Raw genomic sequence first — 24,960 nt, forward strand, 5'->3', positions numbered from 1 at the left:
AGGACCTTCTGAACGCTCGTCTCATATCTTGTTCTCTAAGACTTTCTAGTGTCAGTGGATTCGCTAGAGAAAAGGCGATGGCTTTCAGGGCGATCAAGAAAGTGAAGTCTGGTCTTATCAGCACGCAAACTCCTCCAGCGGATAGAGGGTCATTTTGAAGGATCAAGTGATCCCGGGGGACTCAGGCCATTAGGAAACCTTTCTAGTTAGAAATATAATCTGTGCTTCATAGACTCCCCAGCATAAAATGTAACTCAGGACCAAGGGGTTTCGCTGGGCCTTATAAGGCTAGTGATTTCCGAGGATACTTAAGGAAAAGCTTCTTGTTTGCCTTTTGTGGTGCTACCAACGGCAAGGATAAAACGAGTCACCCATGGCTTTCCCTAGTAACCCACCCAGCGTGTACTGGTTGTGAGTTTACGGTCACACTTTTTGAAAACACAGCTGTGTCTGAGCCTGTGGAGATTGAGGGGTTCCACAGGTTTCCGACGACATGGCAAAGGGATGCTTATTCTACTTGGTCCAAATGCTGTCGTTTTCTACTTCCCAGAGGTAATCCTGATTACCCTTAGGACTTCCGGGAGGAAGCACACATTCTCTTTCCACGTTTGCAGCTTTTCCTAAAATCTCCCTTGGTTTTCTCTAGGCTTCAGCACACCAATTTACTCTGAAAATGTCTCCTTAAATCCGATGTCATCGAGGGAAAACATGTCTGCCTTTATCCTACCAGTGGGTTTCCTTCGTGTTTTCTATTTTAATCAGTTCTTTCTGTAGAGCTTTCCCTCTGTGTCTCATTTAATTCTATCCCTTCCAAGTCCATGTGAGGCTGTGTCCTTTCCCTCCTAGCCCAATCCGTTCTGAACTGCGATATCATTAGCATTGGTCTCTGAACTTCCAGGCCACATTTTAACACTCTTCATCATTTTATAGATCTCTGTTTTGTGCTTGCCTCGATAGTCAGAGCCCAGAGGTCAGAAATCCCGATTTATACTCATTTTTATATGTCTCTTGACTTGCAGAATAAGCCTTATATGTAAGAGGAGCCATGCGCTCTCTTTAGTCTTTGATGGTTTCTCTGTCAATCTTTGTCCAAAAATATTTAGCCTGAGTGTGTTCTCTTGTAAAGTTTATTCCTCTCCTGGATCACTCTGAGTGCTGTCTGTGCACACAGGACACCTGAGATCCCTGGAATCTGCTTATCTTAGTATGAAGAAGCAGAAAGGGGCAGATCAGTGGATTATCGTGCTCATGGGTGGAGATCACGAAGTACACACAGCAGCTACAGATCCCACGGAGGCAGTGGCTGAGAATTCCAGGCCCTCTCTATGTGTAAGAAGGCGGAAATAAATAGTTGTAGTGAATCTGAGCCATTTCTGGACCTAGAAGCAGCCAGCTATTGTTCATTGTACATTATTCTAGTAGCCTTGTGGATGTTCAATCCTGTAGCAAAGTCAGGGGTCTGTCCAACCAAAGAGAGGCTGACCCTGTGGGTGCTGACGGTGCCAGTGCAGCTTTCCACCAGGCTGTCGGCATCTCGGAGCCAAGCCTTGATCTTTTCCCTACGCAGTTTCTAGCATTAAAAATTCAGTGTTGTGTCAGCACTGTGACGAGATACCCAAAAACGTCTGTGTACTCTTAGGTAGGTGTGGGGCTGTTGGATGAGGGGACTGGACAGAGCTGATGGCCAGCATGGTCAGTCGTCCAGACGCCGAGGGTAAGAAACAGGAAAGCCTGGGAGCTGTGTACCCAGGAAGGAGGATTTGATTCTGGGAAAGAGTAGCTGGGTTGTATTTTCATCTACACACGCTGGAAGGCTCTGTGTGGAAGTGAGTTTAATTTATATGAAAGCTAGGACCAGTGAGGGTGAGTTATCAGGAGTCTCAGCAAGGTTAAAAATGGAAGGAGCTGCGGCTGGCGCTGTGATGCAGCAGGTTAAATCCCCAGCCTGCAGCGCTGGCAGCCCATATGGTCGTTGTTTCGAGTCCCGACTTCTCCACTGCAATCCAGCTCCCTGCTGTGGCCTGAGGAATCAGCGGAAGATGGCCCAAGTCCTTGGGCCCCTGCACCCACGTGGGAGACCCAGAAGAAGCTCCTGGCTTCGGATCGTTCATTGCAGCCATTTGGGGAGTGAACCAGCAGATAGAAGACCCCCCCATTCTCTTTCTCTGTCTGTAACTTTTTCAAATAAATAAAATAAATATTTTTAAAAGAACAGAAGGAGCTGCACTGTCATGTGGTGAACAAGATCCCAATACTGATAAGATGTAAGGATTGGGTTCAGTTGATTAAAGATATCACGGATGAAATTCCTGCATTGCATGGAACAAAACACTAAGTGCTTCCTAGTGATATGCACGAGTCAATGTCAAGCCATTGTTCTTGGAGTCTGTGGAGGTTTCCAAGTCACGTACCTCCGTCCTGAGATGGAGACCTGTTCAGCTGCAGGTGGTCAGATAAACACAGGTTTTATACAAGGGCAGAATTTGAGGCCAGGTGTGTAGGAGGGAGGAAAGCTCTTCCAACACCAGTCTCGATGTTCTTCATTCTAGGAGGTCTTTCCTGAAAAGGCAAAAGTCGTGCAGAAAGATGGGAGACACGCAGAGGCAATGCTAGTTCTGTTCCCTCCTTCGTGTCTAGCACATAGCTTGGTGCCTACACCAGGATTTTAGGCATCCTATAATATTGAAAGCTTGAAAAACTTTACATGTTTCCAGTTTCTTTTTATGAGAATTTACAGAGGTTAAGAGTAACAAATTATGTCACTTTTGGGGAATTATTCTTTAGAGAAAAAATGTCATTTATTGAGCTAATTCCACATATTTACTATCACCTTTATTTTCTAACTATGAGATAAGCATATTAATCCTATTTTACAGTGGATAGAGTCCAGGGACAGCAAGCAACTTACTCAACTTCATGTAACCGTTAAGTTGTTGAGCCCAGATGGGAATACAGCCCTTTTCACTGGGCCGCAGGCCCCCTAATCACACACTGTTTACATCTAGAAAGACAGAAGGCCAAGTGCAGCGATGCCCATGATATCAGGCAGAAATGGCTTGACTTAAAAGGCTGGAACAGTCTTTGCTTTGTGGAGAGAATCTCCTTGGTGACGTATTGACTAAGCATCGGCTGAGTGCCCTTCAGCAAGCTCAGTAACTCCTCTAGGTCTCGGTGTCCTGGTCTGAACACTGCGGGTGCTACCAGCGCCTCCCTAGTGAGCCCACTCTTAGTAGTCAAAGTCATGATGCAGGGAAACCACCTAGCACGGTGCAGAGAGAAAGCAAGCTTTACTGACTACGTGGAACATCCACTCTTTTCTACCTCTGGAGGTTGCTGGTGGAAATCAAGAGACATCCCCAAGGGGTCAAGTGTGGGACAAGCGCCAAGGGAGAAGAGAAGCAGGGCAAGCAGACTGGGCCCTGGGAGCTTGCTGCACTCTGCAGGCCCTGTGGGAGTGAGCGGCAAGCCAGGGTTGCAGAAATGGCTTCACCACACTTCCCCGTGTGACGGAGTGGGGAGAGGATGCAGAGCACACATTCATGAAACCATTTTGCACAGAACAAAACAGGTTTTAGACCCCAGCAAATCAGGGGCAGAGTGGGCAGTAAGAATGGGAGATATTTCCTTTCTTTCTTTCTTTCTTTCTTTCTTTCTTTCTTTCTTTCTTTCTTTCTTTCTTTCCTTCCTTCCTTCCTTCCTTCCTTCCTTCCTTCCTTCCTTCCTTCCTTCCTTCCTTCCTTCCTTCTTTTTTTAAGATTCACTTATTTATTTGAGTGTCAGAGTTACACAGAGAGAGGAGAGGCAGAAAGAGAGAGAGACTGCAATGGCCAGAGCTGCACCGATCCGAAGCCAGGAGCCAGGAGCTTCTTCTGGGTCTCCTATGCTGGTGCAGGGGCCCAAGGACTTGGGCCATCTTCTACTGTTTTCCCAGGCCATAGCAGAGAGCTGGATCAGAAGTGGAGCAGCCAGGTCTCGAACCAGCGCCTGTATGGGATGCTGGCACTGCAGGTGGGGGCTTTACCTTCTACACCACAGCGCCGGCCCAGGAGATATTTCAAGTAGACTCTGGAGGTCGCTGAGATGTCCCGTTCACTGGCAGAAGCCATCTGAGGCGCTCACCTCAGTCATTAAAGACCTGCGTTCTTTACCTTTCTCTCAACCGTCTCCGCCCAGCCCCGTCAAGCCTCCTTCCCTTGTTTTGACCTTAGAATTTGATCATACTGTTTCCGCCAACAGCCCTTGGCTTTGGGTCCAGATGAAACACTCAGCTGGCCCTTTTAGTGTCCCTTCCTTGTCCCTGAAACTCCTTCCCTAACGCATTCTGGCAAACTCCTCTCTTCTGGCCTTTTCCTTCCAGCTCCTCGAGGCAAATACAAAATTTCTGTCTTTAGTTACGCCATCCTAAGGTGCAGTCCAGGAATAGAAAGGAAAGGAAGCAGTCAGTGGGAGTCCATTTAGCACACCCAAGCGGAAAGTACACCAGCTGGAGCAGGAGCCGGGCTCCTCATCGGGGGCCAACCCTATGTTAGCTTCATGTACCAGGAAGGTTTAAGTCGACTTGCGCTTTCTGAGCCTTCAAATTGACAGGGACAGTGTTTGTCAAGCCAAAGCATGGGCGGATCGCGGATCTCAGCAAAGTCTTTACAACTGCCTTGGAGATCATGATGTGCAGGCTGCTGCTTTTGCTGCAAGACAGTTGCTGGCACTGTTGCATTGAGAGTGGAGGTTTGCTAAGGTTTTCCAAATTGCCAAGTTTTTTGCTCCAAAACCAATTTCCAGGAAACATCACCTCTCTCTCCAGACATTTGCATCATTATACATCATGGTTTTAGAGGTTACATTTTATTGAGGCTTAATTTAGATTCAGTGAATTCACCCTCTTTAGGTGTTAAGAGTTTTATAAAATGTAACAAACTGATTCAGTAAAAGTTTAGGACCTGTCCATTAATCCAAGAATTTCCCTCATCCCCCCCCCCTTTTTTTATAAATCCCTTCCTGTCGTCCTGAGCCGCTGGTGATGGCCAATCTTGTTCCTTTTGCTGTAGTTTTGCTTCTTAAAGAAAGTCATAGAAATAGAAACTTATACTTTGTAGTATTGTGGACCTGTCTTTTTTCACTTAGCACAATGCTTTGAGATTTATCCAGATTGTTCCATGTGGCAGTAATTTTTTTCTTTTTATAGAGATAAGTAGTATTCTATCATGTTACTATACCACAGTTTATTTACTAGTTGATGGATTTTCTCTAGGTTTTGGTGATTTTGGTTAAAAATGCATTTTTTTGGTAAATTAATCCAACTTTTTTTTTTAGGAGCAACTTATCATAGCTAAACTCATGTAGCAATTAGCAATTGCACTGTTAGCTTGGTTTGAAATTAAATAATTGTCTTTGTTCTTTCCGTGGAAGCATTAGTCCTGAAAAGTGACCACAACTAGGTTAGGGTGCTCAAGGGAACTTGTCAGGTGTGGTGTTCCAACAGGTATGCATTCTCTGTAGTTGTCATTGCAGGCCTGTGACTTCCCACATGCAGACGAGAATGCTGCTTCTTGCCTACATGTGAGCCAATAAAAACACTGCTAGCTGGAGGGGCACAGTAGGGAGCACCTCTTGAATTTGCCTGAGACTCACCTGTCCCCTCGGCAATAAAGTTTGATGTAAATAATTATACGGGCATGGGCTTTTTAACCTCACCCATTGAAGGTTGAGAGTTAGATTCTAATACTTCAAACTTTTATTTTGAAAACTGTTTATGTGAAAGAAAGAAAAATACATGCGTGGAAGCCCAGAGTTGTGGCACAGTGGGTAAGGTAAAGCAGTTGCCTGCAGCACCAATAGCCCATATGAGTGCTGACTTGGGTCCCGGCTGCTCCACTTCCTATCCAGCTCCCTGCTAATGTACATGGGAAAGCAGCAGAGGATGGCCCGAGTGTTTGGGCCCCAGCATCCATGTGGGAGACCTGCAAGAAGCTTCAGGCTCCTGGCTTCAGTATGGCCCAATTTCGGCCGATGCAGCCATTTGGGGAGTGAACCAACAGATGGAAGACACTCTCTCTCTCTCTCTGCTTCTTTCCCTCTATCTCTGTAACTCTGCCTTTCAAGGAAGTAAAATAAATCTTTAAAAAACATACATGGGAAGACACGGAGGTTCTAAGATAGGTAAATGCTGATTGATTACATAGTACATGCACCTAAAAATGCAGTTTGTCTTTTACATGCATTTCCCTTCCATATAATAATGTTGCAACAAGTTGAGACATTGCATCACAAAACTCTTGCTGTTCTAACTTCTCTCCATTTCTCCAGCTTCTTATTCTCAGAAAAAGAAGGAGGAAGAAGATGAAGAACAAGAAAGGGGGTTGGAATTAGAGAAGAAGCAAGAAGCAAATCTGGGTAATTATACAGCACTTTTAATCTGAGAATCTCAAAAGTTGTTTTTAGGGGTTGGTGCTGTGTCATAGGGGGTAAAGCCACCACCTGCAGTGCCGGCATCCCATATGGGCACCGGTTCGAGTCCTGGCTGCTCCACTTCTAATCCAGCTCTCTGCTATGGCCTGAGAAAGCAGTAGAAGAAGGCCCAATGCACCCATGTGGGAAACCCGGAAGAAGCTCCTGATTTTTGGCTTTGGATCAGTGCAGCTCTGGTTGTTGCAGCCAATTGGGGAGTGAACCAGTGGATGGAAGACCTCTCTCTCTCTCTGCATCCCCTTCTCTGTCTGTGCAACTCTGACTTTCAAATAAAAAAGTAATTAAAAAAAGTTGTTTTTCACATCAGACACTCTTGATGTTCCTCATTGTGAGGATGGAGGAAACTAGGTAGGAACTGGAGTGAGTCTTTGTGGAGAATCACTGTGTGATTGTTAATTCTGTGTGTCAACTTGACTGGGCTAGAGAATGCTCAGATATTTGGTCAAACATTATTCTGGATGTTTCTATGAAGGTGTTTTTATTTTTAAAAATTTTTTAAAGGAGTAAAATTAAATGTATTTGCAGCACATAAATTTTCATAATTGTATTCAGGAAAATCCCAGGAGTAAATACAACATATAATAGTACTACTCAGTAAATCAGCAAGGGACAACTTGAAGGTGTTTTTAAAAAAGAAGATCAACATGAAAAGTGATGTAGGTGTGCCTCATCCAATCGGTTAAAAGCCTGAATGGAAGGGAAGACTGACCTTCTCTGAGCAACAGGGAATTCCGCAGCAGTGACCTCTGAACCCCAACTGCACCTCTTCCCTGGGTCTCCCGCCTGCTGGTCTACCCTGCAGATTTTGGACTTACCAAACCTCTACAAACTCATGAAGCCAATTCCCTTGCTGTCTCTCTGTACGCACACATAGACATGCATGAACACACTATCCCTTCTCCAAGAATCACAGTCCTTGTATGTTTGAGAAAATATTAAAGATATTTATTCCAATCCTCACCCATACATCTCTCTCCAAGCAAGCCTTGGGCCTCCACTGTGGATTTTTCTCCAGTAATTCACTAGCCACAAAGCAGCTACTTTCATTTATGCATAGCTCTAATTGCTTCGAGTCCTTGTTTTCTTTGCTTCATTCAGCAAGCCGAGTCTATTTCCCAATGCCTTCTACTCGCCGTCCAAATTTGCACCTGAGATCTGTGTAGGCAATTTATACCCAGGTAGACATTCCTCTTGTCCAATCCATCTGAATTTGAGTGAGCTATGTGGCAGAGCAATTCTGAAATATTAATTAGCGTTGTTTGTGCATTTGTTTCCACCATGTTTCCCTAGATCCTTCGCCCTTTCTCCATGGATCACGTGAGACATTGCTGCCCACTGCCGTAGGGAAGGATAGAGAGCAGAACGCAGGGGCCGAGTCAACTCTGGGGGCCTGGAAGGGGCAGGGACAGCGCTGCAGAGGAGGGCCAGCACTCATGGCCTGTGTGTCTGGTGACCAGGGAAAGGCCGGCAGGACAGCCGTTCTTCAGGGATGCAGTCTGGACAGGGCATGTCCAAGGACAAGGTGAACCCCAGACCCCACAACGCCTAGACCCAAGGATGGAGCAAGACAGGGGCGTCGGATTGAGTGTAAGTCTCTTGTACTGAGTGGAGCAACATTTTAGCAGAGTTTATAGGAAATCTATTTATAGTCTTGCCCAAATGCGTGTACAGAGGAGCTGGAGAAAATGGCATTTTGTCTTGAGAATCCTCCCTGGAATGGTCTGGATATAGGCCGGAATTCATGGTCCCAAGGAAACCTCCTGGGAGTCACAGGCAGGTACTCTTCTCTCACGAGGGTTCCCCATGTCCATTCCAAAGACACTTGCAGAGTGCTGGCTGCCTGATAGGTACTGTGCCGATCACCAGCGCGCCAAGCATAGAGGAGGAGAATACCGAAGTTCAGCAAGTGAATTAAACAGCAACATGAAATTGATTTTCAAAGTGGAACGTGCTCTCAGGTTCCTTTCCTGTGCCAACCTGCTTCAAGGCAGTCACCTGAGTTTTCTCTCCTGAACAGTGATCTTGAGGTGAGACCCCCACAGAAGCCAGGCAGGGCGTGGGACTTTTCTAAAAAGCTGAACTCTATACTGATTGGGACCACCCTGTAGAAGTTAAAACCACCTGTATGTAGTTCATGGGCAGGTGAGGCAGTGCTTGACTTTCTTGCTGATAATTGTGGCATTTAAAAATATTATTTATTTATTTGGAAGGCAGAGTGAGGGGAGGGGAGAGCCTCCATCTGCTGGTTCACTCCCCAACTGGTGCAATGACTGGACTGGGCCAGGCCAAAGCCAGGAGCTTCCTCCTGGTCTCCCACATGGGTGCAGGGGACCAAGCACTTGGGCCATCCTCTTCTGCTTTCCCAGGCATGTTAGTGGGGAGCTGGATCAGAAGCGGAGCAACCGGGACTTGAACTGGCACCCATATGGGAAGCTAACGCTGCAAGTCGTGGTTTTAACCTGTTGAGCCCAGCCCCAGCCCTTCAATGCAGCGTTTTTAAGGGCAATGTAAATGCATGTGACACATATTTATTAGGTAATTTTTGTGTCCTGTGTGTGTTATTATTTTGTTTAATCCTCACAACTCAATAAAATAAGTACCATGCTTAATTTGTGTCATTAATAAGAAGTCACGGCATAGAAAATTTAACAACATACCCTGTGTCATACTGCTAATTATGAGTGGAGCAACTATTTAAATCCAAATTTGATCCAAAGTAAACCCTTTAGCCCCTAGATGTTGCACCCTAAAGAAACCACGAAAGACATAAAATAGCCGGAAGTGTTAGAAACCTTTCCTTATACTTCTCAAGTTTGATCACACTGTTCCCATGTTAGCTTATTTTCTACTGAGGCTTCATACCACTGTGGCAGAGCCGAGTAGTTGAGAGGCAGAGACCGTACATCCTGCAAAGCTGAAACTATTCACCATCTATACTTTACAGAAAGTTCAACAACCTCTCAGCTATGAGAGGAGAAATATGACAGTGTATTTCACAAGCAATTGCACCAGAAAATGTTCGATTTAACCAGGAACCATTCTTACGCCTCTATCTGGAAGCCATTCCCCTTGTATTAGAGGTAAAGAATTTCAGAGGCTCAGACAGTCTTGCGAGTTCTCTGTGGCCCAGTTTGTCAGGTCTGAACAGAAATTAGTCATCTTTATTTCTTCTCGAGTAGGGGCCTCTGGAATCCATGAAAAGGGCCAATATTATGGGTAACAGACTTCTCCAGGATGTCATTTGTGATTAGATTAGGAATTAGTGTGGCCTACAAGCATTTGAGAGGACAGAAATAATTACTTTAAAACTTGGAACCTTATCTGGGTTTGGGAGCGACACGGTGAGTTAGTTATTCTGCTGGGATTATCTCATTTGAATTAGCACCAGTTAAGCGTGCCAAGAGAACCCCTGTGAGAAGCTAAGGGAAATGTGGAGTGGGTGGCTGGCACGGGAGTGTGCAGAGCAGTGGGTGCACTGTATGTGTACACATGGATCTGCACGCATGTGCGCACACACACACACACACATACACACTCTGCAGGCCTGCCAACCTTCTCCCTCTGCAGATTTATTTACTATAACTCCTTTTTCGCTTCCAAGAGATGGGGTTAGCCCCGTCTCCATTCTGTTCGTCTTCCCTTCACACCCAGGAGTGGCTGATTTCCTTGGCCTTGGCCTTTTGTTCTTGGCTGAAGTCTGCATTGTGGCTTTCCGAGAGGTCACTCTCCATGGTGATGTCCCTTCACCCTCATTAGCACCACTCTCATATCTCTCTAAAGTGCTTGCCTGGACGAATGTCCAAGGGTGACTAGGAGAGATACAGGCTACTAGATTAATGATATCACAAGGAGGATTTGAGGGGTGGCTGATGTCCTAAGCATGGCACCTGTTACAAGGTGCGTTGGGAACATGGTGACAACGAAGTTAGATGACACACCAGAGGTATTTCCTGGAAGATGTGGTGACTGATTAGCATCTTAAAGGATGAGTAATGGTCATTCCCAAGAAAGGGAAGGGAGAGAAGATTTAGCCAGGAGGGCAGCAGGTGCTCAGGAGTCTTGGGCAGCCACTTGCCATTGACATTGAATAACTTCCTGTGGTGGAATGAGAAGGCCATGCCAAGATGGCCGGTGGCAAGCCAGCGTCAGTTACTCAGGAATGGCTTCGAAACCCACCTGGCAACAGAGTCTGCCTGGCAACAGGCTGTGATTGGATGGCTTTGGAAACCACATGGTAACGGAGCCTGTCTGGCAACAGGTTGTGATTGGATGGCTTCGGAAACTGCCTGGCAACAGGCTGTGAATGGTTAGGGCATAAACTGCCCCTTGACCAGATTGGCTGCCTTGGCTATGTAAGCTGCTGTACCAACTGAAATAAACGAGTCTGCGGGCTGCTCGCCTCTGGCCCGCTTCCACCTGACTCCCGGGGTCTGTGTGGTGACTCTACGCCTCTTGCCCCCACCACGCTGCTCCTCCCGGAAACGAATCCACAGCAGCAACGTCCCCCTGATGGAGCTCCGGCCTCACCCTACTGCTCACTGCCGCTCTGCAGGTGTGGCAGGGAGAGGTGAGATTGAGGAAATGGCTCTGTTGAACCACTGACCTCTCTACTGCCCTCATTTCTGTCTGCTTATTCCCCTGGCAACAGGGCCTGACTCAGGAGAAGCCGCACCGAAAGCTTTTTCCTCTGCACACCTGCAAGGGCACCGGTTACAGCTCTCGCCCTGGGTGGTGCCACTTACAGTTAGAATTCTCCTTATCTGAACTAGATTACGGGCAAGATCTGCCAGTGAGGCTGTGTAATCAAAGAACTGCCTTAGGGGACTTTCCTTATTTAGCGAACTATTGTTGAGGAACCAAAACGGCACCCAGACTCACACCCACGGTTTACTTGATCCAGGTAGCATACTAAGCCCTTCGTGGAAGTAACAGCGTCTTTCTTTTCAGAAGTTATTGGCTGTCACATACAAGAGTCCAGATGTCGCTCTGTGATTTCATGAACATTTTCGATTAAGGTTCAGCTTTAACAGACTCTCAGCAGGACATGCTTTTGAAGAAATTTTCAGGGGCAGGTATTTGGCTTAGGGGTTAAGATGCCACTTGGGACATTCCCATTTCATGTAGGAGTGCCTGGGTTCCAGTCTTGACTGTGCCCACTTTCTGCAGATGCACACTTAGAGAGGCAGTAGATGACAGCTTAGGCAAGATTGAGTTTCTGGCTCCTGTTTCTGGATCTGGTCCAGCTCAACCATTGTGAGCCTTTGGGGAGAGTGCTCCCTCTGTCTCTCAAATTAAAATGAAATAAATAAATATATTTTTGAAAATTATATTTTGAAAATAAATACGTTTTTGAAAATAAATTCTTGAAAAAGAGATATCCTGGCTACTGATTCACTTTCCAAATGCCTAGAATGGCTGGGGCTAGGCTAGAGCCAGAACCAGGAGCCAGGAACTCAATCCAGGTCTCCCACAGCAGTGGCAGGGACACAGTTCTTGAGCTATCGCTCAAATAGGGTCTGCACTAGCAGGGAGCTTGAATTAGGAGCCAGAGTGGGATATCACACCCAGTTATCTAAAATGGGACATGGGCACCTTAACCACTAGTCAAATGCCGATCCCCCAGACTACTTTCTAAAATACAGTGCAGTACAATGGGGTATATAGAATTTACACAGAAATAACTATTTTCTCTACTATTCACAAGTGTAAAATATCTCTCTTCTGCATTAAATAATAATTAGGAATTTTAGTAAAACACTCCCTGCATGAGACCCTGAGAAAGTCTACTGCCAAGTTTGATGGTTGGAAGACAGGGCAGATGGAGAGTTTGAGAGTTGCTACGTCTGGTTTGACATTTGTGCTGGCTCTTCTCTCTTCCACAAAAATGGTCTTGGTGTTGATGCAGGCACTGCCTTACACAGTAAGGTGAAACGAGCCCATGATACTCAATACATTTGGGAGCAGAGGTGTGACACCAAGATCCTATGGCAGGCTTCTACTTGGCCCCTTGTAACATTATAGTGGGAATATTCTTTTTCCAAAGCAGTCATTGAGACGAATGTGATCAGATTATGGATTGGTAGCTATTTGTCACTTGGGATGTGTGTAAAAACCAGGCATCCCCAGTCATTCACTTTTTAAAGGCCAAAATATTATCAGAGGAGAAAATGTTAAAGAAATTGAAATTTTGTATTTGTTTTCTAATACTTTCAAGAAATCAGGCATTCAAGGCCGGCGCCATGGCTCACTAGGCTAATCCTCTGCCTGCAGCACTGGCACTCCGGGTTCTAGTCCTGGTTGCTCCTCTTCTAGTCCAGCTCTCTGCTGTGGCCTGGGAGTGCAGTGGAGGATGGCCCAAGTGCTTGGGCCCTGCACCCGCATGGGAGACCAGGAGGAAGTGCCTGGCTCCTGGCTTCAGATTGGCGCAGCGCATGGGCCGTAGCAGCCATTTGGGGGTGAACCAACGGAAGGAAGACCTTTCTCTCTGTCTCTGTCTCTCACTGTCTAACTCTGCCTGTCCAAATAAATAAATAAATAAATAAAATAAAAATCGGGCATTCTAATCAATTGTTTGGTTAGATAATAGCTACAGCAGTTTAATCTGACCGCTTGGCTAACCCCCTTCTATTTTACATATTCAGCATTGGAGAGGGGTAGAAGACAGAATGAATTTCACTGCCCTTTCAGGATTTATCCCAAACACTTCATTTTGTAGTTGTACAAGGTATTGCTAAGAGAAGCCGGGACATAATAAGAAAGGAGGCATTTGAAAACTGACGGCAGCGCTCAGATTTCAGATGTGCACCCCGGCCAGGGAAAGAAGAGGCAACCTCCTGAAACTGACACCGGGGCTGGGGTGAGCAAAGGGGCTGCCGCCTCTGTGTCCAGCAGCCTTGTGTCCTGAGTTCCAACGCGTGCGCCCTTTGCACCTCCCTGGCTTAACGCTCATCTAATGCGGTTTAATGCTCAGCTCCTTCATCTGCCTCGCCCACGAGCCTGGGATACTGCCCATGTGTTACCGATGCCGGCTTTCCTAAATTCTGAGCAGAGTAGACACTCCCTGAGTGTTGTGGGAGGAAGAAAGGGAGGGATGGAAGAAAGGCCAAAGTTCACTTCTCAGGTCTTTAAACGTATTGCACTGAACAGAACATGTATTTAGTTAATGAGACATTTAATTAATAACCAAGTAGGATTTACCAAGGATTAAAACACAAGTTATAATTTAACAAGTACTATGGGCCTACATGGAAGTGAAGTCAGTACAGTGTATTTTAACAGGCTTTGAAAGTATTAAAGTATAAACTAAACCGATGAAATGTTTTATCCTCTCGAATCACCAGGGATATTAGCCTTGCAAAGAGTAAAAGGCAAAACAGGACAATTGCTGAAATGAGATTGAGTGAATTATTTGAATAAATATGTACAGTCATTATAAACTCCTAAAGGATTTTAAAAGTGAACAAGGAAGTATTGCTAAAATAAAGCAGCCTTACTTATCATCTTTATATGTTATGAAAACAAAATATTTTAGTAAGTCTTACTGATAAGTGGTTGATTTAATTCTCTGTAAATGAAGATTTTTTTTTCCCAACCTGGATAATGTAAATATGTTAGTTAATCATTAGAGGACTCCAGGTCTGCCTCTTTGTTCCACTCCTTAAACAACAAAACGATCTTAAATCCTTGAAGTTTCCTTGGAGTTATCTTAGGTAAAGTACAAAGTTTAAGACCGGGTTCCGTACGCCATACATCTTGCTCCCCCAGTACCTCCTCTGTGTCGGAGAAGACAGTGTACACCTTGCCTCCCGGGGTAGTTCCCAGTCCAGCATTTCTGGAAAGATTCATACACACCTCACCTTTTACTCGAGACATGTCAGATTAAGCAAGAAAACACTTTTTATAGCAGTCTCAGGTTTACAAACAAAAAATGCCAGATAGTGTAGCGAGGTCCCTCATACCGTGGACCCAGCTTCCCCTATTACCCTCTTATGTTAGTGTAGGTTTATTGTTATTAATGAGTCGACTCTGATCCATTACCATTGAGAGTCATGGTTGATTTGGATTTGCTTAGATTTTTACCTACTATTCTTTTTCTGGTTCAGGATCCTCTCAGCCCCCTCCCTAGCTACGTCAGATGCTCAGGGGGTCCCTTATTTTTGATGGTTTTGATAATTTTGAGGATGAGTAGTCAGGCATTCGTAGAATGTCCCTTGGCTGGGATTTTTCTGCTGTTTCTCAGGATTGGTTCGCGGTTGTGGGTTTTTAGGAGGAAGAGCATAGATGAAATGCACCTGTCATCGCATCCTATTCAGAGTACGACACGTCACTGTCAGTGTTGACCTTGGGTTTCCATTTTCTCTACTGGGAAGCTGTTTTTTAAGATTTACTTGTTTATCTATCTGCTTATTTATAAGGCAGAGCGAGAGAGAGAGAGAGAGAGAGAGAGAATCATCCACCCGCTACTTCACTGCACAAGTGGCCCTAACAGCCAAGAACTCCATCCGGGTCTCCTACATGTATGGCAGGGGCGCAAGCACCTGGGCATCTTCAGCTATTTTCCCTAGTGCATTGGCAGGAAGCTGGATTGCAAGCCGAGCAGCCAGGACTTGAAGAGGTGCTTTGATATGAGATAATAGCATCACAAGCAGCGGCTTAACCTCCGCACCATGACACCAAGTAACTTTTTTCTCCCCTTTCCTTACTGTATCTTTGGAAGGAAGTCCCTAGGCACACCCACAGTTAAGCGGTTATGTAGTTAAGTGGTGTAGATTGTACCCCACCTCCTTGAAGAAAGAGCACAATTTATTTGAAATTTTTCCTTACAACAGGTTTGGTTCTGTCTCTCATTTACTTATTCAATAATTTATATTTGTATAGACTTGTGAGTACTTATTTTACACTTACATAATAACCCACTTCTACTTTATTATTGTTCAAATTATTCCAGTTAGGAGCTCTGTCAGCCAGCGGCTACGTTCTTCTGACACATGTGGGTATTATGGGGGTTTGCTTTCGTTTTTTTACAATAAAAGGTTCTCCAGTCTCATCTTGTGTACTTCCAATGCCAATCCTGGAATCAGCCATTTTCCCAGGGAGTTCTGGTTCGTAACCTCAGTGCACACAGATGCATTTCTATCTATGACAAGCTAAACACAAATTCCTAATTCTAATCCATTGACACATGGGTCCTTCTAGGCTTCTCCCGTGGCTCCCGTCAGCACTCATCCTACCCAAGGAATCTGACTCGCACTGCCAGTCATCCAATCATGTGGCGGTTCTCCACCAGGATGCGATGTAGTTAGAACCTGAGATGTCAGCCCACATCCCCGTACGTTATCAACTGGGGAGCAGTCTCCATGTACAGCTTCTTTTGCCTTTAGTCCAGACTCCACTCATTTCCAAAGTTACTACGGCCAGTGACTCCCTGCCCAGCCCCTGTCCCCGTCCCCTCTCCCTCTCCATCAAGCTTGTTCCGTCCAATACAGTTATTTTGTCACTTTCTGCATTCCATTCTGAGATCTCCCCCCATCTCCTCAATGATTTTTAAAATTTGCATACATGAAGGTTCACTCTGTGCAGACTGGCCTTACTAGGAAAATAATGCTTTCAATCACTTCACACCCAGTAAAAGTGGTAAGCCAGAGGGGGTCATTCATTCAGCAAATAGTTCCCCAGTGCCTGTGCCCTGTTGTGTTAGGCTCTGAACCAGCGCTGCTACTCCATGGGGCTCTATCTGACAGCTTCTATTCCCTGTGCACACTGCATAATCAGGGTATGGACCTGCCCATTGGAGAAGCACTAAGAAACTGGATGGCCACACCTCCATGCTTCTAGGATTCCTTCTATCTGTGGAGCCACACTCCCTTGGTGGCTGCAGAATCTGCAGAATTAACCCACTTGGAGGATTGCATTTATATAACATTAGAATCATCTGTCTCCGACTGGTTTTTTGCTCTTAGTAAAAAAAGCAGGGTAAACTACAAGGGAGAATAATGACTAGTGAAGTCAGTGCTAGCTTTTGTCTAATGCAATGCCATCAGCACAACTTCAGTGATAATCCCTTTTGTCAGACTGAGATTGCTGAAAACAACAATTAATCCACTCTGTACTTGAAAGTGATCTATGATCTTGTTTTTAACGGGCTTTCTTTGTTGCGCCAACTATATTATCTAAACAGCTAATGAAATTGCACCTGTAAAATGATGCCAATGAGGGCAGGGGAGGCGGTTAATGCTTGCTGTTCTTATCACTGGGGGTGGGGATAAGGGCAGGGGACCAGGCATTAGCAAATTACCAGACTATCTTCCTTAAGGACATTGATGCCTTGTAAATATTTCTGTCTTCATCTAGCTCAACTCCCAGGATGATCCCGCGGTGGTATAAGATCGTGTTTAACAGGGGCCATCTGGTTCAGTCTCCATAGCAGGTGGACATGGCTAAGGACCAGGTAGGAGTGGTACTCTGGGATTGTGTGATTGATTTGGAAAGTTTAAGAAATATTTTCTTAAAATCTTAACATGCTAGTAGGGTACAACTGTAGTAGGGTACAACTCAATTGATACTAGACTGCATTTTTGAAGAGTAAGACATCACAACACTGGGGGACATAAACTGCATTTTGGGGATGGACCCTCCCCTTATGGTAGGATGGACGGTTTGGTAGGGCCTCTTTGCAAGGCAAACAACTGTCCCCTGGAATCTTGGAATCAAGAGAGGGAACCCAAGAGCAGGGGCTACAGGCTGAGATGTTATTAGGTGCTTCACAATGTTGACGAGCTAAAAGAGCAGAACTGTTATTTGGAAGAGCAAGAAAATGGTTTTCTGCAGACATTTCTAGAAAACTGTTTTTGTGCATGGGAGATATGTTTACTTTATTGTCCAAACAGTTGCTTTTGAAAACTCAGGAGCAAGCACTAGCTTAGCAAGGAAGGAGGGGCTTCGCCAAACTCTGGTTCACTTCCAGCTAGAGGACAGCATGGGAAGAGGAATGACAGCCCCGAGCTCACGCACCCCGGCTGGCTGCCATGGCCATAGCAGTGCTGCTGGGGCGAGCTTCGCCAGACATGGGGACATTCTGATGATGGTGACGGCCAGGCCCGAGCTCTGAGGGTCACACTTATGTGTTTGGGAGGAGGGCCCCCCAAGGGAAAGGACCCCTTTCAATTATCCCTGGAGAGGGGTTTTGGGCCCTGCAGGGAAGCTGCCTGCCTTTTGATGAATACTGAATTGGGTTTGGGCTCTGAGTTACACGAATGCCCAGGGGACACCTGTGGGACTTAGGCCAAGTACACAGGTTGGGTCTGAGTCTGACACTCTAGGCCCAAACAATTTAAAAAAGGTTCTGAATTCCACTTAGCTCACCACCAAGTCTTCCATTAAAGACCTAGAAGGAGCTCGATCTCAGATGCAGTATAAGCTATGCACAAATGTGCTTGGGGGGATTTAGGAGACCTGGTTCCCCCGCCTCCCCCCAGAAAAGCAGCACTCAGAAAAGGGCAGCGAAAGCTGAAGGCCAGCAAGGAAAAATCAAGCAAACCCAAAACTTGTTCCTGGGGGCAAATACGTGGGATGGTCAAAATGTCCATGGAACGAGAAATTCAAGCCTATGTCTGTTTTGGTGCAACATGCCTTGAAATACAGGCAGAGTTTTTTTCAATAAATGCATTTGCCTGAATATTTTGAAGCCCCCTCTTATACATGGATTTCAGAATATTTTGCACCAAAGCAAATTTATCTTTTAATTTCACTTTCCATGAATGTTTGGAAGAATTCTCCTATGATGGTACCATGCAGCACCTCAGAGTATCTGGGGTACAAGGGATGGTGATACAGGTGGAGCCTCATTTTAGTAACTAAACAGGAAAGGCACAGGCAAAAGTGTCTTGGGAATGGGAAGACAGTGTAATTTCAGTTGGAGGTCGGAGTTTGAGAATGTCAGAAACAGGATTTACACTGGTATTCTTTTTTGTCATCTCTTTACCATTTTGCTACAAAATTTCTGTGACAAAGGGCATGATGCTGCTCATCAGAAACAAATCACACATACCTAATTTGAAAAAAATAGCCTAGAAACAGGGGAGAGTACTTGGTGCAGCGGTTAAGAGGCGGTTTGAGATGCCTGCATTCCACATCAGAGTGTCTGAGTTCAAGTCCCAGATCTGCTCCTGATTCCAGCTTCCTGCTGATGCGCACCCTGGATAGCAGCAGGGAATGAGTCAGGTTGTTGAGTCCCTGCCCCCGACAGGGGAGACCTGCACTGAATTCCTGGCTCCCAGCTTCAGTCTGGGCCAGCAGCGGCTCTTGAGAGCATTTGGGGAACAAACAAGCTCTTGATTTGCCTTTCAAGTATGTAAAAGCAATTAAATAATTCATCTGAAAAAGACCACTGTTCCCACCACTTTAGGCTAATGGCAGCCCACGGGAGCCCTGTCTTTCCTGTGTCCGCCTCACAGCAGCCCCGCTGTATGAAAATTCGTGTGCACACAGACATACTGTTTCCTCGTACATGTCCCCAGTGCAGGTGGAGGACTCAGCTTGTCCCAAACCTAAGGTCTTTGATTATAGCCGCACTGAAATAACAAAGGCAATAAAATGTGTAAGTGGAAGCTCACCGAACATTTGCAGAATCCCACACCACTCATAAAGCACTTAAAAAAAGGTTCGTGCCATTTGACTAGCACTTTCCTGCCAGCGTACCTGTGTACGTTTCTTTCCTTCAATTTTATGTTTCAGCCGAGGTGTATACAACAGCTCATTTAAAAACACAAAGCGGACATGAGCTCTCTGGATATTTAGTATGTGGGAGAACTCCGTTCCGTTTCCATTTCTGGTATCAGAGGCCTTGATCTCCAAACAAATACGGACATGAGTGGGTCTCTTAAACTCTGGGTGGAAGTACGCTAGCTAATCATTGACATTCGAGACACTTTGCTACTGGACACACCTAAACAATGGAAGTCAACCACTCTGCAGACTACGCTTCCACTGTGGCGGAGCGTTATCTCCTTAAAGTGCCCACGCAACTTGGCCCAGGCGTTTGGCACACTGTAACCTGTCCCTGGCTGTTTTCTGCACCCTCCTCTTGGAGACTGGCACAAAGCAAATGGTTCCTGTGCACTTAGAGAGAGGGAAAGGAAGGGTCAGAGCCACCGTCGTCCCCACTACTGTCACCGTCAGCTCTCCCAGTACCACCACCATCCTCATGCTGTCTCCACCACCATCCCCACCGCGCCACCACCATTGCCATCGCCATCGCCTCAGTGTTCCTGGCATCATCATAATCTTCATCAGGTGTGGAGGTAGTGAGTATTAGGTAGTTCTCTCCCACAATTACCCACACCTGTTCAAACTCCGGCCATGTCAGACATGACTTTGAAAGGACAGAGACGCCAAGTGACAAAAATGCAGGCTGCACGAATGGCAGAGGTCATTTCCAAACTTCTTTCTTGGATCGGTCAAATTCTCCTTGGTCTTTATTTAGAAGTGGTCAAACTTCAACAGACTTTGAAGTAAGTTTGACTATATGCATTTCCTGACTCACTTCTTACCTCCCAAAGCACACACATTCACACAAAACTCCCAACTCACAAACTTGTTTCAACACCAACGTTTACCTCTCACTTACGGATTTGTGTTAAAAATACAAACATTCTCTTGCTGCCTATCTTTCAAGATCTCAGATTTGGGGTTGGCACTGTGGCATAGCAGGTAAAGCCACCACCTGCAGTACCAGCATCCCATATGGGCACTGGTTCGAGTCTCGGCTGCTCCACTTCCTATCCAGCTCTCTGCTATGGCCTAGGAAAGCAGCAGAAGATGACCCAAGTCCTTGGGCCCCTGTACCCACATGGGAGACCTGGAAGAGGCTCCTGGCTCCTGGCTTCGGATCAGCGCAGCTCCAACCATTGTGGCCAATTGGGAAGTGAACCAGCAGATGGAAGACCTCTCTCTCTCTCTGCCTCTCCTCTCTCTATGTAACTCTGACCTTCAAATAAATAAATAAATCTTACAAAAAAAATCTCAGCTCTATGGACCATAGGGCTAATAACCTGGGGATCAGACATTGCTCTCTCAACACAAGTGGTTCTAATCTACATTGCCCTATATTATAACAATCTCTGCGTTTGAAAACTAACTAGTAGATGTGACTTTTAAGATTGACTTTTCTCTAACAACCTGTTAGATTTTGAGTGTACAAACAAGTATTGTCATTTTTTGATTATTAATATAAAAAGTCCTTAAGAATCATCTGAAATTACCCTCAAAGCCTGGGACATCTTTTATTTTATGGTGGCAAACTCTGCCTGTTCAGCATGGATTTGATTCACAAAAATGGACTACTTCAGAGGCAGGCTGGTGAGAAAAGTGATTAATCAAGCTGAGGCTTTGATTTTATTTTGGTCCAAACTGAATTTTGACTAAAACGTTGTCCTGTAATTTTCAGTACAGTAAGTAAAAATCCTGTGGATGGTATGTTGGCAGTATATTTTGAAAATGTATTCACAGTCAGAATATAGATAAAAGACTTGTTTTCATCAAATAAACAGCAAAAATAAATTTCAACTTTCTCAGATAGTGTAGTAAATGATATGGAGTTTAGCACAGAGAGTGGTTGAGGGTCTCTTTATTAAACATTTCATGAGCATCCATGAGATTTAAAAGGTTAAAGTATGTGAGTCTTCAAAAAGTTCATGGGAAATATTTGTTATGGAAAAAATTATGAGTGATTTGAAGAGTTTGTTGCATCAAAATAAACTTCTCTCCTTTTTAAAGATTTTTATTTTATTTATTTGAAAGGCAGTGTGATGGAGGGGGTGGAGAGACAGAGAGACAGAGAGAAAGAAAGAGGTCTTCCCTCTGCTGGTTCACTCCCCAAATGACTTCAACCTCAACTTCTGGTGCTGGGTCAGATCAAAGCTAGGAGCCTGCAACACCATCCAGGTCTCCCACGTGGATGGCAGGGGTCCAAGCACTTGGACATCCTCAACTGCTTTCCCAGGGAGCAGGATCCGAAGCGGAGTAGTCAGGACTTGAACCAGTGCCCTGACATGGGCTGCCGGCATCAGAGGCAGCAGTTGAACCAGCTGTGCCTCGACACTGACTCTAAACTTCTCTTTTAATTCCATTTTTACACAAACTTTTCTGAGCTGCCACATACGTTCTTGAAAGATGAGTGTTGTTGCTTGAGTGGATCCTAATCTGATTTTAAACAAAATGCACAAAATAAGACTCCAGAAATACGTTGAAATCCACAGGACATTGAAATACAGGCACAGCCTTCCAGGGTGACCATTTTGAAGACCAACACCCATTTCAATATAAAAATTTTCATAGATTCATATAAAATTACACTGATACTTGATAATCATACATTTTCTATCCTATCTCCCCAAGGTCTAAAGGCTTTGCAGATTTTAAACTACAAACGTCCCCAATCCTGATGAAAAGGCTCCAAAATTTTAGGTCCCAGATAAACACTACGGGGCATTTACCACATTTCAGGTGTCATTTTTAAGTCAATACCTACTTCTAGATGTTATGTTGGCAACACTGCCTTTCTGCCACCTCTCTCAACATCCTTGAGTACCATTGCGATGCCTTCGGAAGGAAAACGGATGCAGAAATCAAGTTCCCAGGCTTTTCCTGCCACTGGGAGTCACCCGGGATTATCATTCACCTTAAAAGCCAGTGTGGTGGAATCGCAAGGAAAGCCTAGCGCGGATTCCCGCCCTGCTGCAGCTCCCTGGGCAATCTGAGCGACAGGTGTCAGGCATCCCCCTGCCCCCCACCCCGCAGAAGAAAACAGGAAAACATCTCCTCCCTGGCACAACTCCCCTGCTCCGGACATAGAAGCTTTGCAAAGAACAATCTCTGAGGCACGGCACGGGCAAGTCAAGAGCGGGGTCACGCTGGAGCAGCGCTTCTAAAAGGTGACTCTTTGTTCCTCCGCGCTGCTAGGCGTCTTGCATCGCTCGGGCAGCTGTGCGTGCATGGAAATCTGCTGGAGACAAATGTCGCGGAGGAATTCCCTGACTGGGCTCCGGGCCGGAGTTGCTCAGCTATTTTTAGGGATTCAGCTGGTGCCCCTCCCAGCCCCGCTCCATTTCCTTCTGTTGGGATAATTGGGGAAATGAGTCTCTGGATAGGTCGCCAGTGCCTCTTTAAAGGAAACAAGTTCTTCGAATTCTTTCCAGCAGCCTGATCACATCCAGCTTCCTGCTCGGCCTTGAGGGGCAGAGGAGATTGTGGGGCACTGGAGTAAAGAAGGTGAGAATCTTGGGCTTCTATCACTTTATCAGTGGCTCGAAGAGTGAGGCAAACATGGGATCCCTTGCATTGTACTTTTCTTTTCTGAGATATATTTATTTGAAAGGCAGAGATATATAGAGAGGAAGCCAGAGAGAGAGAGAGAGAGAGAGAGAGAGAGAGAGAGATCCTCCATCTGCTGGTTCACTCCCCAACGGCTAAGGCTGGGCCAGGCAGAAGCCAGGAGCCAGGAGCTTCCTTTGGGTCTCCCACGTGGGTGCAGGGGCCCAAGCACTTGGGCCATTTCCTGCTGTTTTTCCCAGGCACAATAGCAGGGAGCTGGATCGGAAGTAGAGCAGCCAGGAACTTGAACTATTGCCCATATGGGATGCTGGCACCGCAGGTGGAGGCTTAGCCTTTTATGCCACAGTGCCGGCCCCTGCGCTGCAGTTTTCAACCTGGGTTCTGCTGAATCCACCGATGAGACGGGCGTGGCGGAGTGTGGGCCCGGGGACGCTGGCTGCTGCATGCCCCTGGGTGCTTGGTAAAATTTAGGCTCCCTTGGCCGGCGCCGCGGCTCACTAGGCTAATCCTCTGTCTTGCAGCGCCGGCACACCGGGTTCTAGTCCCGGTCGGGGCACCGGATTCTTTCCCGGTTGCCCCTCTTCCAGGCCAGTTCTCTGCTATGGCCCGGGAAGGCAGTGGAGGATGGCCCAAGTGCTTGGGCCCTGCCCCCCATGGGAGACCAGGAGAAGCACCTGGCTCCTGCCATCGGATCAGCGCGGTGTGCCGGCCGCAGCGCGCTGGCCGCGGCGGCCATTGGAGGGTGAACCAATGGCAAAGGAAGACCTTTCTCTCTGTCTCTCTCACTGTCTACTCTGCCTGTCAAAAAAAAAAAAAAAAAAAAAAAAAAAAATTTAGGCTCCCACCCAGAGACTAGAGGCTCCAGGGGTTGGATGCAATAGCCTGAGCTTATTATGGATGCCCAGGAGATTCTAGCACACACTAAGTGTGAGGACCACTGCTGACAAAGTCCCATAGAACCCAGAGTATGAAACTGGGGTTCTGGGGTGCCCCACCCCATTGCACATGCACTTATTTTGCATATCGGATTATCCCCTAAGATTGCATTTGGAGAAACACTTGTGTGGCAAGAAAAAAGAAGCGACTGCTCCAGAAAGACACCCTCTTATGCCTATCTTTAATCATGAATTTTTTCCTAATTCGGTTACTTGTACAAAGGAAAGTGCAAGAAAGTGACTGTGTTTTTTTTTTTTTTTTTTTTTTTTTTTGTCCGGGTAACTTCAGGATATAGAAACTCACTTCATCAGCTGTTAGGACTCTGTTCAGCTGCTGCAGATTTATCAATTCTGGGGTCCCTGAAGACCCCGGGGAGTGCTGACTACAGCTCTTGCGTTAATGCTCAAACCCCGATGACACACTCAGGACTCCACCCCCATCCAGCACTGCAACCTTCAGCCCAGGTGCTCCTCATCTCAGATAAAGCTGGGGAGCATGACTTATACAAACACCATCACGGAATGCATTCTGTATGCTGGCTTCTAGGTCACACGTGAAGACCACGTCAACATGATTGTTTGTAAGAAAACTTTAGGCCAGCGCCGCGGCTCACTAGGCTAATCCTCCGCCTTGTGGCGCCGGCACACCGGATTCTAGTCCCAGTCGGGGTGCCGGATTCTGTCCCGGTTGCCCCTCTTCTAGGCCAGCTCTCTGCTGTGGCCCAGGAGTGCAGTGGAGGATGGCCCAGGTCCTTGAGCCCTGCACCCCATGGGAGACCAGGAGGAAGCACCTGGCTCCTGGCTTCGGATCAGCGCGGCCATAGCAGCCATTTGGGGAGTGAACCAACAGAAGGAAGACCTTTCTCTCTGTCTCTAACTCTGCCTGTTAAAAAAATAAAAGAAAGAAAATTTTATATTGTGGTTTTTATGCTTGCCTAAATGCCTGAAATAAACCTTTCCTATTGTGCCAAATTTGCCAAGCAACCTAGAAGGTGGGTTAAGAATCCTCCGGATTCTTCGCTTCATCTGGGGTTCCTGGATTCTCCGTGGGTTTCTTGTCAGAGTATCCTCTTATTTTAAGTGATGGATTTGTATCATGTTTCTCACACCCTGCACAATTGTCAAAAACAGGAGCTCAAAGTAATCAAGGCAGGAAAGATTCTCCCAAAACATAAGGCAGCATTACTGCTTACTTACCTAAAAGTGTTTCTCCCTTTCATTAACTCTTTAG

The sequence above is a fragment of the Oryctolagus cuniculus genome, chromosome 2, assembly GCF_964237555.1.
Source record: "Oryctolagus cuniculus chromosome 2, mOryCun1.1, whole genome shotgun sequence".
NCBI classification, from domain to species: Eukaryota; Metazoa; Chordata; class Mammalia; order Lagomorpha; family Leporidae; genus Oryctolagus; species Oryctolagus cuniculus.